Here is a 15110-nt window from a genome sequence, read left to right on the forward strand (position 1 = left end):
ACTGGTCGCATTTCTAAACCAATTCCCGAATTTCGTAAGCAGGTACGATAGTTAAGGTTTTAATTGTCAAATTAGATTCTCTAAATTCTTCTAAACAACGAAGCCATACATTTACTCAGTTTTAAGCTCAGCTCGCGAGGTCTACAGCTCACAGAGCCACTAGTATGTACTTAGAATATTTAAATATTTTAGACATAAATTGAGCAAATATTTTGTACATCAATTTCTAAGTTTTATGGCATATCGGTTTAAATTGTATTATATGGGAACACTCAGCATTAAAAGTAGTGGATCAGAAATGAGACGAGTATTTACATTTTCTAATAACTTGACAAAGAGAGACATATATCTTTATATGAAATGTTATTAGACTGTAGGTAACAATTTTCAATAAGAACTGTAGAGATTTATATTTATTTGGAGAAGTATTAGAGGGTGGCAGATACATTACGCGCACTGTTTATAAGCTATTATAGATGCTGACTGTACCTAGTAATTAAATAGAAAATTACAATTGAAGCGCTTAGTCAACAGCAACAGAACCTGCGCAATATTTAACGTGGAAAATTAGCTCAGATTTCCAGAGCGAATGAATTCCCTCTTAACCTAAATACTTGCTAAACAAATCTCAACGATGATCTCAAATCTCAAACAATGCACGCGCAAATGCGATACGCACTTGACCCAAATTCCTGACAAACTCCCTCTCCCTAACGAAGTTTTTGACAACTGTAGGTATCATCATCATAGGCCTTTCAGTTTATTGCAGACTATACAAACAGTGTCAGGCAGGGCGACAACGTTTGTCATGGCTGTATAAGCCAATACGGGAGCGGCAACCACGACCGCAAAACGGGCAGGTGTAGTGTGTCCGTGGCAACCAGATGTCGGGCTGATGACGCTTGGCTCGCTTACTTGCGAGTGTCTAACCAAGCGTCATCGTGGATTTTGCGACCGTCGAACACCACGATCGCAAAGACAAAATAGTTATTTCTGTCACAAAGGGGCAAAGTTGTTAACCTCTTGTGCTAATGTTACTTGAGTAAGCGAAAGATTAAGAGAGCCTTTACGAGCTGGTGTGGTGAAAAATTGTTTTCATAACACGCAGATTTCTTCGTCTAAACCCGATTAGTAAGTACTTAGTAAACGTGCGTGCAAAATCGCTGCCGTTGCGTCTAATTGCCACGTCTTTTTCATACATTTTGTATGGGTCGCGGCAATTAGAGCGCCAACATATTTTTTTGGGAGTGACCCCTATATGTCCACTCTGTGTACAGACAGTCATTAAAGAACTCGCAATAGCTCTCCACAAGAACCCGGATATTGAGCTCTCCAACTTTGCGTCAACAAAGCAGTTTGATGTAGTTCCTTCGAGTTAGACATAGACAAGCAGAGGCCCGATATTTATGACAACTCCCTCGGAACACAAACACAAAGTTCAAAACTAGCTTAACCCTTCGGGAGTTCTCATCTGAGCGGAAATCCCAACAATTTTGTCTATGAAATTGAATGGTCCTGACTCAGTTCTAGAAGTTTCAAGTGATATTATAATTTTATAGGCGTTTGGTTTGGGGGCCAAATATTTAAGGGTAGATACACTTGCGTTAGTATTAGATACTTGAGGTAGTAGTAGGTACTTAAACCGAGATTTGAAACCTAATAATATTTGAAAATTCTCTTTGTTTCAGAGCCAAATAAGCGATAACTGAATCCTAATCTTTAATTTTATTTATCAAGAAAAGAAGACACTACCTATTTCTACTATTAACATAGAAACAAAGGAAAAACTAATAATATATCATATTTATTTACTTTTAAAAGACCTATATTTATTGAATGTTAAACAAGCTTTTCACTTTCATATTAGGATGGTTTTTTTTTTTTTCATCTTCTAGAATCTGTAGTTCTGGATCTATAACCCGATAAGGCTTCTCTGTCTGTTCACTTAACTTCTTTTTCTCTCCATCAGTATAATCTGCATATTTATTTAGCGTCAGCTTCTGCGAACCAATCATAGCATTGTTATTATTTATATACTCAACATTTTTCATGAACTCTCTATACCTCATCTCCTTTTCAGCTTCACTTTCAATAAGTCTTTCATATTTTTTGACAAATGCATCGTAGAGCTGAGGACCATTTTCCATATTGTAGAGAAATAAAGGATATCTTAAGTCCAAAATACCGGCCGCTGCTATAGATAACAGATCAATCAAAACTAAAATATAAACAAGGTTTCCCATCAGTGGAGTTTATGCACGACTTCACTGACAAGCAATATTCCTTGAAATGTGTTCATTAAGATGGCATTTGTGCGGTTCATGCGAGTAATTTCCAATTAGAGTTGTAATTTCATACGCTGGCGGTGTGATAGGCCCTTAATAGATTGCGTTTGGATTTTAATTAAGAGCGACCATTGTGGGCCTCCTTGTCATTCTTAATGGATTCGACCTGTTTTAATGGCGGTTCGTGATATGGTTACCAACCGGTGAATTATTGAATAAATATAGCAAAATCCTTGATATACAGATTTAATGTAATGAGACACTTTAAAAACAAAAATGTACTTATATAATGTGACACTGTAAATTGCCTTAATTAAATGAGTCTGAGGAAATTGACAGTGACGGCACAGTATAATAATGAGTACTAACGTACAGTATGGACACTCCCTGCCTCCAGTTGAAAGTGCCGCCCACCCGCTCTCGGTTACCTCACAGTTACCGGCTGGCAAGGACGCGACGACGCGGTGCGCAGAGCGGAGACCACGTAAAATATTCAAATATTAAACAAATATTTACAAAATCTATCAGACCACACTGAAAACAACACAATATCTATATGAACAATAAATCATGTTTTCAACGTACGTAATATTTTCTGAAAGTTTCTGCGTTAACTCGGAGTGGACGGAAAGCTGGAACTCCTACAGTACACAAACTCAGTTTTCCAATAACAGCGACATCAACCCAATACAAGAACCACCCGGCCTAGATGAGCCACGTAAGATCTGGGTTACACTCAACAGAATAAGGTCCGACATCAGCTGCTGTAACCACAACCTCCACAAATGGGGCTACAAGCCCTCACCAAACTGTGACTGTGGCGCGCCAGACCAAACAACTGCGCACATAGTGAAAGAATGCCCCAGGAGATGTTTTCCGGGAAGCATGAAAGATCTGCATGCAATAACTACGGATGCCAGGGATTGGCTGTTAAACCTAGATATTAAGCTATAGATACACAGACACATAACGATAACCTTTGTATATTTGATTCATTTTTTTTTTTCAATAAAGCCATACGATAATAAATAATAAGTACGTAATATTTTGGTGGCCTGAATTTCCTTACAAAAAATTTGTTACTTCGTTTATACTGATTCAAAATAGGAAACTATTTTATAAATCGAGCTTAGATACCCACCTTACAGCATAATACGATTCTTATTTCTTCCTAATTCGCGCAATGAGTTTTGAGTCATTGAGGTCATCGAACTTGACAACAAAATGGCGGGAACCCTAGCACGTCTTATCTCACTCACACAAGCATGATACGCGTTCACCTACACGAGCTTAGACTGTGTGCGTAGGAACGCGTTTGTTTCATACATTTGATCGCCAGTGTCCGAGGTGTGGTGACGGCGCCCGAGTCAAGGCCGCAGCTGTAACGCTGCAACAGTAATGCAGCTACCTGAGCTGCAGTTTCTATTCGAAAATATACTATAGAAATCACCGCGCAACTTTTAAAGTTAACAATTTTCTAACCTTTGACGAAAGTTCTATATATTAGTTTTTCTGAAGTAAATCATCACTGACGATCCGATTAAACTTCACTGTTTACACACGCAAATTATTTGAGGAGTGTACTTAATAGTACTTATCCTTGGGCAGTTTTAGGCATTAACTAAGGTTAGATCCAATATTTATTAGGTAGATACCTTAGAACAGATAGGCAAACCTATAGGTAAGGTAAACGTACTAGTGCTCGACATGCTAATGCCCAATAGAAGACACCTTTTTGTTACCTCTATACTGACAATGACTTAAGTTTCAAGACGACATGTACTGGGACCGCGTCGAGCACCAGTACGTTTACCTTATCATTCCAGTTTCAGATTTCTGTTTAGATTCAATTTCGAATTAACATACCTACTTTTTAAACACGTATTTCCCGGTCACAATTCTAAATCAATCTCATCTGTCATTGTCTTTCTTTCAGGAATGTAATTGGGTACCTTGTGCCGTGTACCGCGGGTCACGATCGACCCTTTCCATGTCCCCGCGGGTCGGACTCGAGGGGTCTGTCATCAGATACGGAAGAATAAACGAACTTGAGTTTGATATAGATTTAATTTTAAAATTACTAGTAGTCCTTGTAAGAACAAACGAAATGGCGTAGTTAAACATGAACGTTTGGCTGGTATTTGGTGAAATTACCTACACAAACCGAAAATTTCAACTTTGTACGACCATAAACTCGCCTGATGAGAAATAGGTAAAAATATTGATGTCACTGCTTTTGAACATCGGTAAACGCTTATAATATTCGGGTTAGTAAATATTTCGATTTAAATAATAGTACCTATTATTGTCTTTTGGTAGGTACTGTTAAATTCACACGATTTTATGAATTAATTACGGTACCTACCTAATTAATATTAAACTCCAATAAGGTGAACAACAAATAAAAGCACCAAAACAACTTAAGTAGTTTAATTAGAACCAGAAACTCTTAAAATTGGCATAGAAACAGCAAGAAGTAGCTATAAATATTTGTATTTTAACATCAATACCCACAATGAATCAATTTCAAAACCATGCTTAATTACCTAAGGATCCTTATCCATACGAAACACATAAGCGAGTCTAGGGTTCACAAGATAACGCTAAACCGAAATGTACGTAACTGTGTTTGAATAGGAAGCGTTGATTTTCGTCTCGGCTTTACCTCACAGATGAGGATTTGGGCAAATAAATGGATACAAATGGATCGCTGTAGATGCTGATGCCTCCGTGTGACCGGAATACGGGTTCTGTGACAAACTTGCACACGTGGAGGCGTTACATCGAATGTAAATACTAGTCAACTACATGAGAATGTATCTACATAAATTGGGAACTTGAATATATAACCAACTAGCGACCCGCCTAGGCTTCGCACGGGTTACACTAAACCTTAACAAATTATACACCTAAACCTTCCTCAGGAATCACTCTATTGATAGGTGAAAACCGCATGAATCCGTTCAGTAGTTTTTGAGTTTATCGCGAACATACATACACACAAACAGACAGACTTTGTTTTATAAGGTGTAGTGATTAAGCGAGGGAACAGATGTAGCAACGTAATGGAACATTAATTACGGTGCGCTCCTCAAAAAATATATCTCGTATACTGATCTAAAATCACACAATCAAAACAATATTCGGCACCTATGTAGTTTTGGAATTTTGGGTAAAAAGATGTGAATTTTACGGACGCAGTGAATCTTTATTTATTTAATCTTATTTTGCGTTAACCAATCATGTTCAGCATAACTTAGTTCATTCCATCAAAAACCATGTAGCATTGTGTAGTATTGATACGCTTATCTTTTGCGACGTCGCCGTAAATTGTTATGCTCAATAACCGAGCTGTGTGCCAAGCCAGCCAAGCTACATTGTTGCCGTGCCAGAACTTACAAGCTCGAACACTTTTACTAAATCATGTTTTAAATATGGACACTTAGTTCAGTTTGTTATATGGCTATTTTCAACTCTTTAACTTCTAAAAGTATTTAACTTTTAAATCGAGTACCAAAGTTAAAGTTAGCGGGATTTTGCTGATGTTATAAAATAGCAAAACTAGCTTTTCGCTTCTTACATTAATATTTTTCACTCTTCATCCAGCATTTTATACTTACTAGTAGAAAATGCTTTGGGGGATAATACTGTGGTATCTAGTTTTATTTAGTGCAATTTACTACGGTTTAAAACAATTTTTGGGAGTAAACTTGTCTTTGCAATTACCTCTAAGCGCCTTTACTAACAAAATAGAAAAGTTAAGAAATTGAAATCCATGTCCATACTTTATTACGTGGCCAAAAGCTGAGTATCCGGGCCTTGCGGAGTGTTGTAATGGCCGCGGGTCCGGCCCTTTCTCTGTACCTTGCGGTTCCTGAGGGAACTCAACACTGCCGTCTAATGCCGACTTTACAATCCGCTAATGGACGATTGGTCAGTCCTTTCGATGAAGCGTTTACAGATTTACTAAAGACACGAAGATCCTGAGATCCTGACATAAACCAAACATACAGAAATGAAGAAACTACTGGATATTTTTGTATGCCCGTGATGAAATAATTGAAGTTACTTTCAAGTTTATATTTTACGAATTTACCTGTCATGGTGATTATAGCCGGTCAAACAAGTTTGTCAGTAGAAAAAGGCGCGAAATTCATATTTTCTATGGCCCGTTAACTGTTCGCGTCTACACTTTTTAAATTTGCCGCTCTTTTCTAATAGCTTGACAGAGTATATATACTTCGTTTGATCATTGCTCTCAGAATATTAGCAATTAATTTACAGCCAGCAAAAGAGTTTAAATTAAAAATAGGTCAATCTATAAATTTATGAGCGAAGAGACAACACAAGAGACAGTAGTTTCGCAATCTGCCCTTATTTAGACCTATAGGTTTACCATGCCTATAGGCATGGTATTTATTCCTACTTTTAGCTCAATTTGACAAAACGTTCGAATAAATGATGATTTCTCTATTACACCGATCAGTAACCCCCATCTACTTAGTCTGAGAGATAGTTTGATAACTACCAAAGTTATTGAATGAAAGCAAAAGCAAGAGATCATCCCTCGTTAGTTTTCCCACAAAAACAGGTTCCGGCAAATAAACTTCGGAACTAAGCAAAAACTTCCTTTACGCTACGTCAGTGGCAAATAATCCGGCCCTTATGGTAACCGGTTACCGAAGCCGAAACTTAAGAAATAGCTATTGTTTAAAGGGGCCTTGTACTGTATTCGGAATAAACTTAGTCTGATCTCATTTTTCAGGCGTAGTAATAAAATATACAGAAATTGACTGTCTAATATCACGCAGGAGCCGGCGTGCTGCAGCACATGTGACGTGCGTGAGAGACTATTTGCCGGCCGGTAATGTTGTATATGAAAATGCATTGCCGGCGCGTTTTATTACAGTACCCACTTGCAACATGGTGCTTCGCAGCCTATTATTGTAAACATATCAGGGCAATTCCGTCGTTTGTTGCAAAAAAAAACCCTTTAGATACCAACTCGCTATGCGCCATACTCAGTAGGTACAACTACGTCCTGGGAAAAACAACAGCTTTGAATGCTCTGAATACTCCTAAAAATATCCGAGCCTCTCTCATTCAAGCTACACTGCCGAGTGTGAGCTTCTAACCACTAAGCTTCCTATAAAATTTTAGTATTTTTCACACTATTTCCACCCCGGACCTAGTTTCGCAAATACTCCCGGAATTGCATTGCCTTATCCGACCCGAGGCTAACTGTGGACGTGGGCGCCCGTAGCTTTTCCAGGATACAACAATAATCACCCTTATCTTTCGTGAAAGCGTTTGTCCTTTGTCAATAAACGTGAAGTGGGCCGTTTTCTTTATCTAACCCGACTAACGGATAGGTGGAGTAATCTGTGCACGGCTATACAATATGTGCTTATGGACCATACACATTATATAGCTTGCGAATTGTCACAGTTGGTATATAGGTACCTACTGTGACAATTCTCTGAACCGTGTAGGTACACGGTCGCGGCCTCTTTAGACTCACAAGAGGATTCCAATTTTTTAGAAGGTGCTTTGTGCTCGCTCAGTATCGGTTGAGGACTTTGAGTTTGTAACTTTGTACCTATTGTCTAGGAATTTTATGGAACACCTTTGTCGCGAATAGGTATTAGAGTTAAGTATAAAAAACGTGTAAATAAATATTGATGATTTCTGTCTTTTACTTTTGTGTGTATCTATTTTATTGTAATAATTTGTGTGTCTATTTTTTACCATTTTATTATGTTATGTGTATAATTTTAAGTGTAAATTGTTCCCCAATAAATTGCATACCCTTTTCCCTTAATTACGAACAATATGTAATAGACTAAGCTTATTGGATGAATAAAACAATTTCTCACTCTGCACGTAACACCCACGCCTTGAGTAGGCGTGGCCTAGAGTACCCACGGTGGGGATCGCGCCGAGCGCGCCTATATATACGCGCCCACCCTGGGTGCTTGTCACTCACTCATCAATAGCCACAGAGGCACCAGCCTCCCAACACTCTCCAAAGTTTTCTTATAATCAACAAATGTGTTTTCATTAAACACCCTACACAGCCCCGGTAATGGTGCGGTAATCTGGAGGTAATCTGCAGCAGCCAGCCAGCGCGTTCCAGCCGTCGTGTACGGGTTCCTGACTTCGGAATCTGCGAGCCCCACAGTAACTACGCTCGACATTATGGTCCTTCGTTTGCCGAATGAAGAAAGAAACAAGTACGCGCTGAATTTTAAGTAGAACTATACTTAATTCAGGAGAACAAAGAAATAAGAAAAACGAACGCGCTGAGCCCCCGAAGTTCGCTTCGGCTCAGACCTTATCTACCAACCTTTTCCGTAACCCACCATTACGGTTCAGGCGGAGTATGTCACTTTCTTAGGACGTCACATTCTGAGGACGTCACATTCTGAGTTCGTCAATTTCTGAGTACGTCACTTTCTGAGAACGCCACTTTCTGAGGACGTCACTTTCTGAGTTCGTCACTTTCTGAGTACGTCACTTTCTGAGAACGCCACTTTCTGAGTACGTCACTTTCTGAGGACGTCACTTTCTGAGTTCGTCACTTTCTGAGTACGACACTTTCTGAGAACGCCACTTTCTGAGTACGTCACTTTCTGAGGACGTCACTTTCTGAGAAAGCCACTTTCTGAGGACGTCACTTTCTGAGTACGTCACGTTTTTTAGCATAGGTACGATTTAACAGTATAATATACCTACACGAAAAATGTATACTGCCAGCAACCAGATAAGCTGTTCGACATACGGTCGCTTTTATATCCTACATACCAATACCAATCTCTGTTTGCCTTACGCCTGACTGGTAGAGAATTCCATTTGACAAAACGTCCCATGTTTCGTGCAATAAAGTGAAAATAAAGAAATAAATAAAAAAAAAACAATCTAATTATGTTTAAATCAGATTATTTAATTCAGAATACTTAGAAACTACAACCACCAAAACATGTTAGCCACAGATTGGAGTTAGGCCGGCAACAGCTTCGATTCAATACACATACATGTTTCGCACAGTAGGAACCATGATTTTATCATTCGTCGCTGTGATTAGCTGGTGAAGGTATCACGGCAAGCTCGCTGACACCAGTAGAAGGACATTCCCACATATTTACATTTAAACGGACTGCCGCTCCTTTCGTGACAACATATTCTTCGGCATACCGCGTCTTCTGTCATGTCTCCATAAACTCAAACGTCTTTTTTTCTGACGTTAGTGTAAATTTTGGATATCTGCGTATAAAATCAGCTCTTGCAGTTTTGTTTCAGACAATATTTCTTCTCGTGTCACCTGTGGAGAATAGGCGTCAAAGGATTTTTTCTTCATAGCGTTGCCGAGAATTTTAGAATATGTTCAGCCATCAATCACTTCTGCGTATGGAGTAATCCATACTCTCATAGTTCTCATGTTCTGCATATATTTAATGTAATTTATTTGTTTCTTTTTTCCTATATAGGTTACACGATGAATTTTTAAATTAATATTACATTGTACTTTTAGCCTGACAATAAAAATCTATCATGTCACCGATTTGACATCGCCGATTTTTTTTCTATTTCAAATGCGAAACTACAAAAAGGTTATATAGTTTGTCAAAGGACTGTCTCATTTCAAACATAGACAGAGATAAACATACTATCCTTGTCTTACACTAGTACTAGCACCCAAAAGAAAAAGATGAGTGTAGTTTTTATTGTTCTTATTTAATGACAAATTGGTTTGACCAAGTATACTTACAGTCCGTTAACCAAAGAGTAAAGTAAGTAATATAGGTTAACACTCAGAATGAACTTCGTTTTTCGGGTAAAATCGGACGTAATCGCGTAATAGAAAATGACAGTGTCGTACTGATTTAGTTGCAATCCAACACTCAAACTAAACAGGGTGGTCTAAACCACGATGTCCAAAAATTTTTTTAGATTCCTCAATAGGGAATATTAGGCAAAGCTCTGAGTAGGTGGCACAACTAGCACATACAGTAAACAAACATCAATGACACATCATGCGTCACTACGTCAATCACATGACCTACCGTGAAACACGACAATCGAAAGTTCGGTTTCTGCCTCTCTATCACTCTTGCATATTTGAGCGATAAAGAGGCAGATAACTAAATTTCGATATTCGCGTTTACCGGTAGGCCCTTGTTAACAAACCGCCTTGATGCATCAATGTCATATTTTATTGTCTGTGAAAACTTGTAAAAAAACAGTTTAAGGCACAGAGTATGTATAAGTTAGTCTATGAATTTACTAGAGTACTGCACTCTGGCGGCAGAACATTGCAGTAATATCCCCTATTCTGCTCCCCTATCCGTGGGCTATTAGCTGGCTATTAGAATATACCCTATGTATGTTAGCCGATTTTTCGTAGTTTTCGAGTTATGAATTTTTTAACTTTTAACGTTTGTTAAGAAATTCCGGGGTGAACCGATTAATTTATTTAAAGAAACTATTGAACTTTTTTGAATGTTTTTTTTTTGTAACATTGTAATCCTTTACAAACGACGCAGTTGCTAAAAAAAATCAGCATCCTCACTTGGCTGCGAGTTGGAAAAAAAAGACATAAAAAAAAACATAGCCACAACCGAATACAGAACCTCCTCCTTCTATGAAATTGAAGTCGGTTAAAAAATCAAAGTTTTACGTTCAAGCAGGTCAAGTTTAGATTTTACCTAATAAAAAAAAGCGAGTTCAAGGACTTTTGGTTATTTTAGAAACTGCTAGTCCCTAAGTTTTTTTAAAGGTAAAAAAAAGTGACAATAGTCATAATTTGACAGAGTCGCCGGTCAAAGGAATCGAGGTGAAAAGTTCCCAAATAAGTAATCTGATAGCCCAAGTAGTGAAGAAACTAAAAAGAAATTTTGGACATCGAGGTTTGTACCACCCTGTATAGAGTAGTTAACACCACCATAACTAGTAGGTAAATATTTAAATTCATATTAAAATATGTGACATTCAAGTACCGTAAAACGGGGTGAAAAGACACGATTTTCAACTTCAAGACAAAGACGCCAATAATCCAAATGATAAAAGTAAAAATTTTGATATCATTTTTTGAGTCTTGGTTAGTTGTTCAATTTTGCATTCGTAAAATAAATTTTTACCTACCCAATTCAGAGAAAATCAAAGAAAACTACCAGTTTTCTCCATATCCTTAAAACGGGGTCGATAGACACAAGAAAGGGGTGAATAGAAATATTAAGTTTTAGTTGTCATAGGCATCGAATTTGGTCATTATTATGTTGATACTCTATTGGCAAATGGTATATATATCTGTTAAACAGCTATTTGACACAAAATTATTTTTTCGTGTCTTTTAACCCCCAAGGTTTGTTGTATCTAGTCACCCCCTATGGCGTAACTATTCACCCCATATGCGTATCCTCCTCCTCCTCCTCGCGTCGGTTTCCTCAATGCTGAGGGTCGTGACCATCTCGTCGAAATAGTTTTGTGTGGACCACTCGGCGCCACACACTTCTATCTGCTGCCTCGTGAAGAGCGTCGTGTACGGTGGTGTCAAGGGTGGTGCGAACCTGGTCAGTCCAACGTATCGGGCTTCTGCCCCTAGGTCTGTTTCCTTCCACTTTGCCAGTGACCACTAATTTTTCGAGATTATCGCTGCTTTTCCTGGCTATGTGTCCGAAGTACTCCAGAATCCTTCGCAGGCAGGTGGTAGAAAGCCTCGTCTGGATCTTGAGCTCCTGAAGAATCGATACGTTGGTGCGATGTGCTGTCCAGGGAATCCCCAGCATCCTGCGCCAGCACCACATCTCAAAAGCATCAATGCGGTCACGGTCGGCTTTCTTTAAGGTCCACGTCTCTGCGCCATATAAGAATATGGAGAACACCAAAGTGCGCACAAGGTTGGTCTTGGTTTTCAGGGTGATGCTCCTGTCCTTCCATATCTTTTGTAGCTGCGCCATAGCTCCTTTTGCCATCCCGATTCGACGTCGCACCTCAGCTTCGCAAGAGCCATTATTACTAATGCTTGAGCCCAGGTATGTGAAGTTGTCAACTACCTCCAAGTCAAGTGTTCCGGTGAGCTCAAGCTTGCCTGTGCGATTTACGACCATTATCTTCGTCTTGGATCTATTTATAGAGAGCCCTAGTTCTCCGCTTATGCGTTCCATCCCATCCAATAAGGTGGCCATCTCAATCTCATCTGACGCTAGTAAGGTGGTGTCGTCTGCATAATGCAAATTGTGAATTTTGCGTCCACCAACGGCAATTCCTCCTCCCCAGCCATCGCATGTACGCCTCACTATGTACTCACCGTATATATTGAATAGGATGGGTGATAGGATACAGCCTTGACGAACTCCTTTTTCAAAACTGAATGGTTTGGATATTGTACCGTCGATCCTCACCATTCCTTGGCTATTGTGGTATAGTGACTGCAGAAGCGCGGTTAAATGATGAGGTACACCCAGTTCTGATAAGACTCTCCATAGACATATAGACGCATATGCGTATCCACTGACCCCGTTATCACGTAAAATTGCTTGTTATTCGTTTTTTGCAAAAAAATGCTTAATTATAGAGAAAATTTGTGATATTATTTATTATTTAGGTACTACAAATACTATATTACCAGGTTAGCTAACTTTTACTTAGTTAATGTCAAAACATTTACCGCTAGAACAAAGTTCAGACAGGCTTCATTTCTTACCTCGGCGAGACCTTATATACGCATTCCAGAAAAATCTAATTTTAGAGATGCACGTTTTTAAATATAACAACTTGAAAGAAAAAGTTCAAAATTTCTCTATTCACCCCGCGATTTCTGTTGACCCCGTTTTACGGTACTGTATATTTACAAATTAAATTTAAAATTATTGTTTTAATTTATTTTTTTATTATAAAGTAAATTTTAATTAAAACTAGAAATAAAATAAAAATCACTAACTATAAATACAGGGTGTTTGGTACATCGTTTGGCAAATTAAAACGGCAGATAGGTTGAGTCATTTGTTATCTACTCATGCCTAGAAAAAAAATTGGCCATGGTTTTTTTTACTACTGCGCAAGTAAAAATTTGTAATATACGAAAAACTGGCATAATGCTGAAAAAAAAAACGTGCGCAAAATTAAAAATTTCTAGGCCTGGGAAGATAGCAAATGACTCAGCCTATCTGCCGTTTTAATTGGCACGTATTTAACCGGTCAACTAATTAATCGAATTTGGGTAGTTTCAAAAAATAGAAATGGGTACTAAAATTAATAGTTTGGCAACAAAAACGGAGCCTTTAAATAAATCAATATACTTTAAATAAATTAAATTTAACTGCTTTCTTGTTAAAGTACTACTTCGCTGAAACGACATGCTCAGTTATGACTATAGTTGATTACTTAGGTGTGAACAACTAGATGACAACCAAATTTTATGATCGCTTTACAATATTAGTTGCCAATTTATTATTTTAGTCGCCAACCTATCACTTTAAGTTCCCTATAATTTTTTTGGGTGGCTTGATTTTGCTGCTAGTTTTTTTAATAATATGATGCTTATATTTATTTTTTATTTATTTTTTATTTATTGATTTATATTTGAGGCTAATATATTTTTTTTGGCGCTAAAATATTAATGCACAGCCAAATTAATAATAAATAATAAATATTATAGGGACATTCTTACACAAATTGACTAAGCCCCACGGTAAGCTCAAGAAGGCTTGTGTTGTGTGTACTCAGACAACGATATATATAATATATAAATACTTAAATAAATACATAGAGAAAACAACCATGACTCAGGAACAAATATCTGTATCATCATACAAATAAATGCCCTTACCAGGATTCGAACCCGGGACCATCGGCTTCATAGGCAGGGTCACTACCCACTAGGCCAGACCGGTCGTCAAAATTATATTATTATATGCCCAATGAAAGTTCCTGTTTAATATTTTAGTTGCCCGGTTAATAATAAGCCGTTTTAATTTAGCAAACGATGTACCAAACACCCTGTATACAATATAATATACTTACCTACAAAAAAATATGTGTCTGTTATTACCACTCTATATAATTTCAGCCAGAAGTAGTAAATGACATTGTAAATGACGGTGTTATGACGGTGTGACGTTCTGCTTTCAAATTCTGATTCTATTTTATGTAGATTATGACAAAAAGTCAAATCGCAATATAGTCATCAACCAAATATTAACCTATATAGGAAGAAAACAAACAAATAAATTACATTATTATATGCAGAACATGAGAACTATGAAATTCGACAACGCTATGAAGAAAAAATCCTTTGACGCCTATTCTCCACAGGTGACACGAGAAGAAATATTGTCTGAAACAAACTGCAAGAGCTGATTTTATACGCAGATATCCAAATTTTACACTATCATCAGAAAAAAAGACGTTTGAGTTTATGGAGACATGACAGAAGACGCGGTATGCCGAAGAATATGTTGTCACGAAAGGAGCGGCAGTCCGTTTAAACGTAAATATGTGGGAATGTCCTTCTACTGGTGTCAGCGAGCTTGCCGTGATACCTTCACCAGCTAATCACAGCGGCGAATGATAAAATCATGGTTCCTACTGTGAGAAACATTTATGTGTATTGAATTAAAGCCGTTGCCGGCCTAACCTCCAATCTGTGGCTAAATGTTTTGGTGCTTGTAGTTTCTAAGTATTCTGAATTAAATAATCTGATTTAAACATAATTAGATTGTTTTTTTATTATTTATTTCTCTATTTTCACTTTATTACACGAAACATATGACGTTCTGCTCTGCCCAATGGAATTCTCTACCAGTCAGGCGTAAGGCAAACAGAGAT

This window comes from Cydia splendana, chromosome 6, assembly GCF_910591565.1.
Source record: "Cydia splendana chromosome 6, ilCydSple1.2, whole genome shotgun sequence".
Taxonomy (NCBI): Eukaryota; Metazoa; Arthropoda; class Insecta; order Lepidoptera; family Tortricidae; genus Cydia; species Cydia splendana.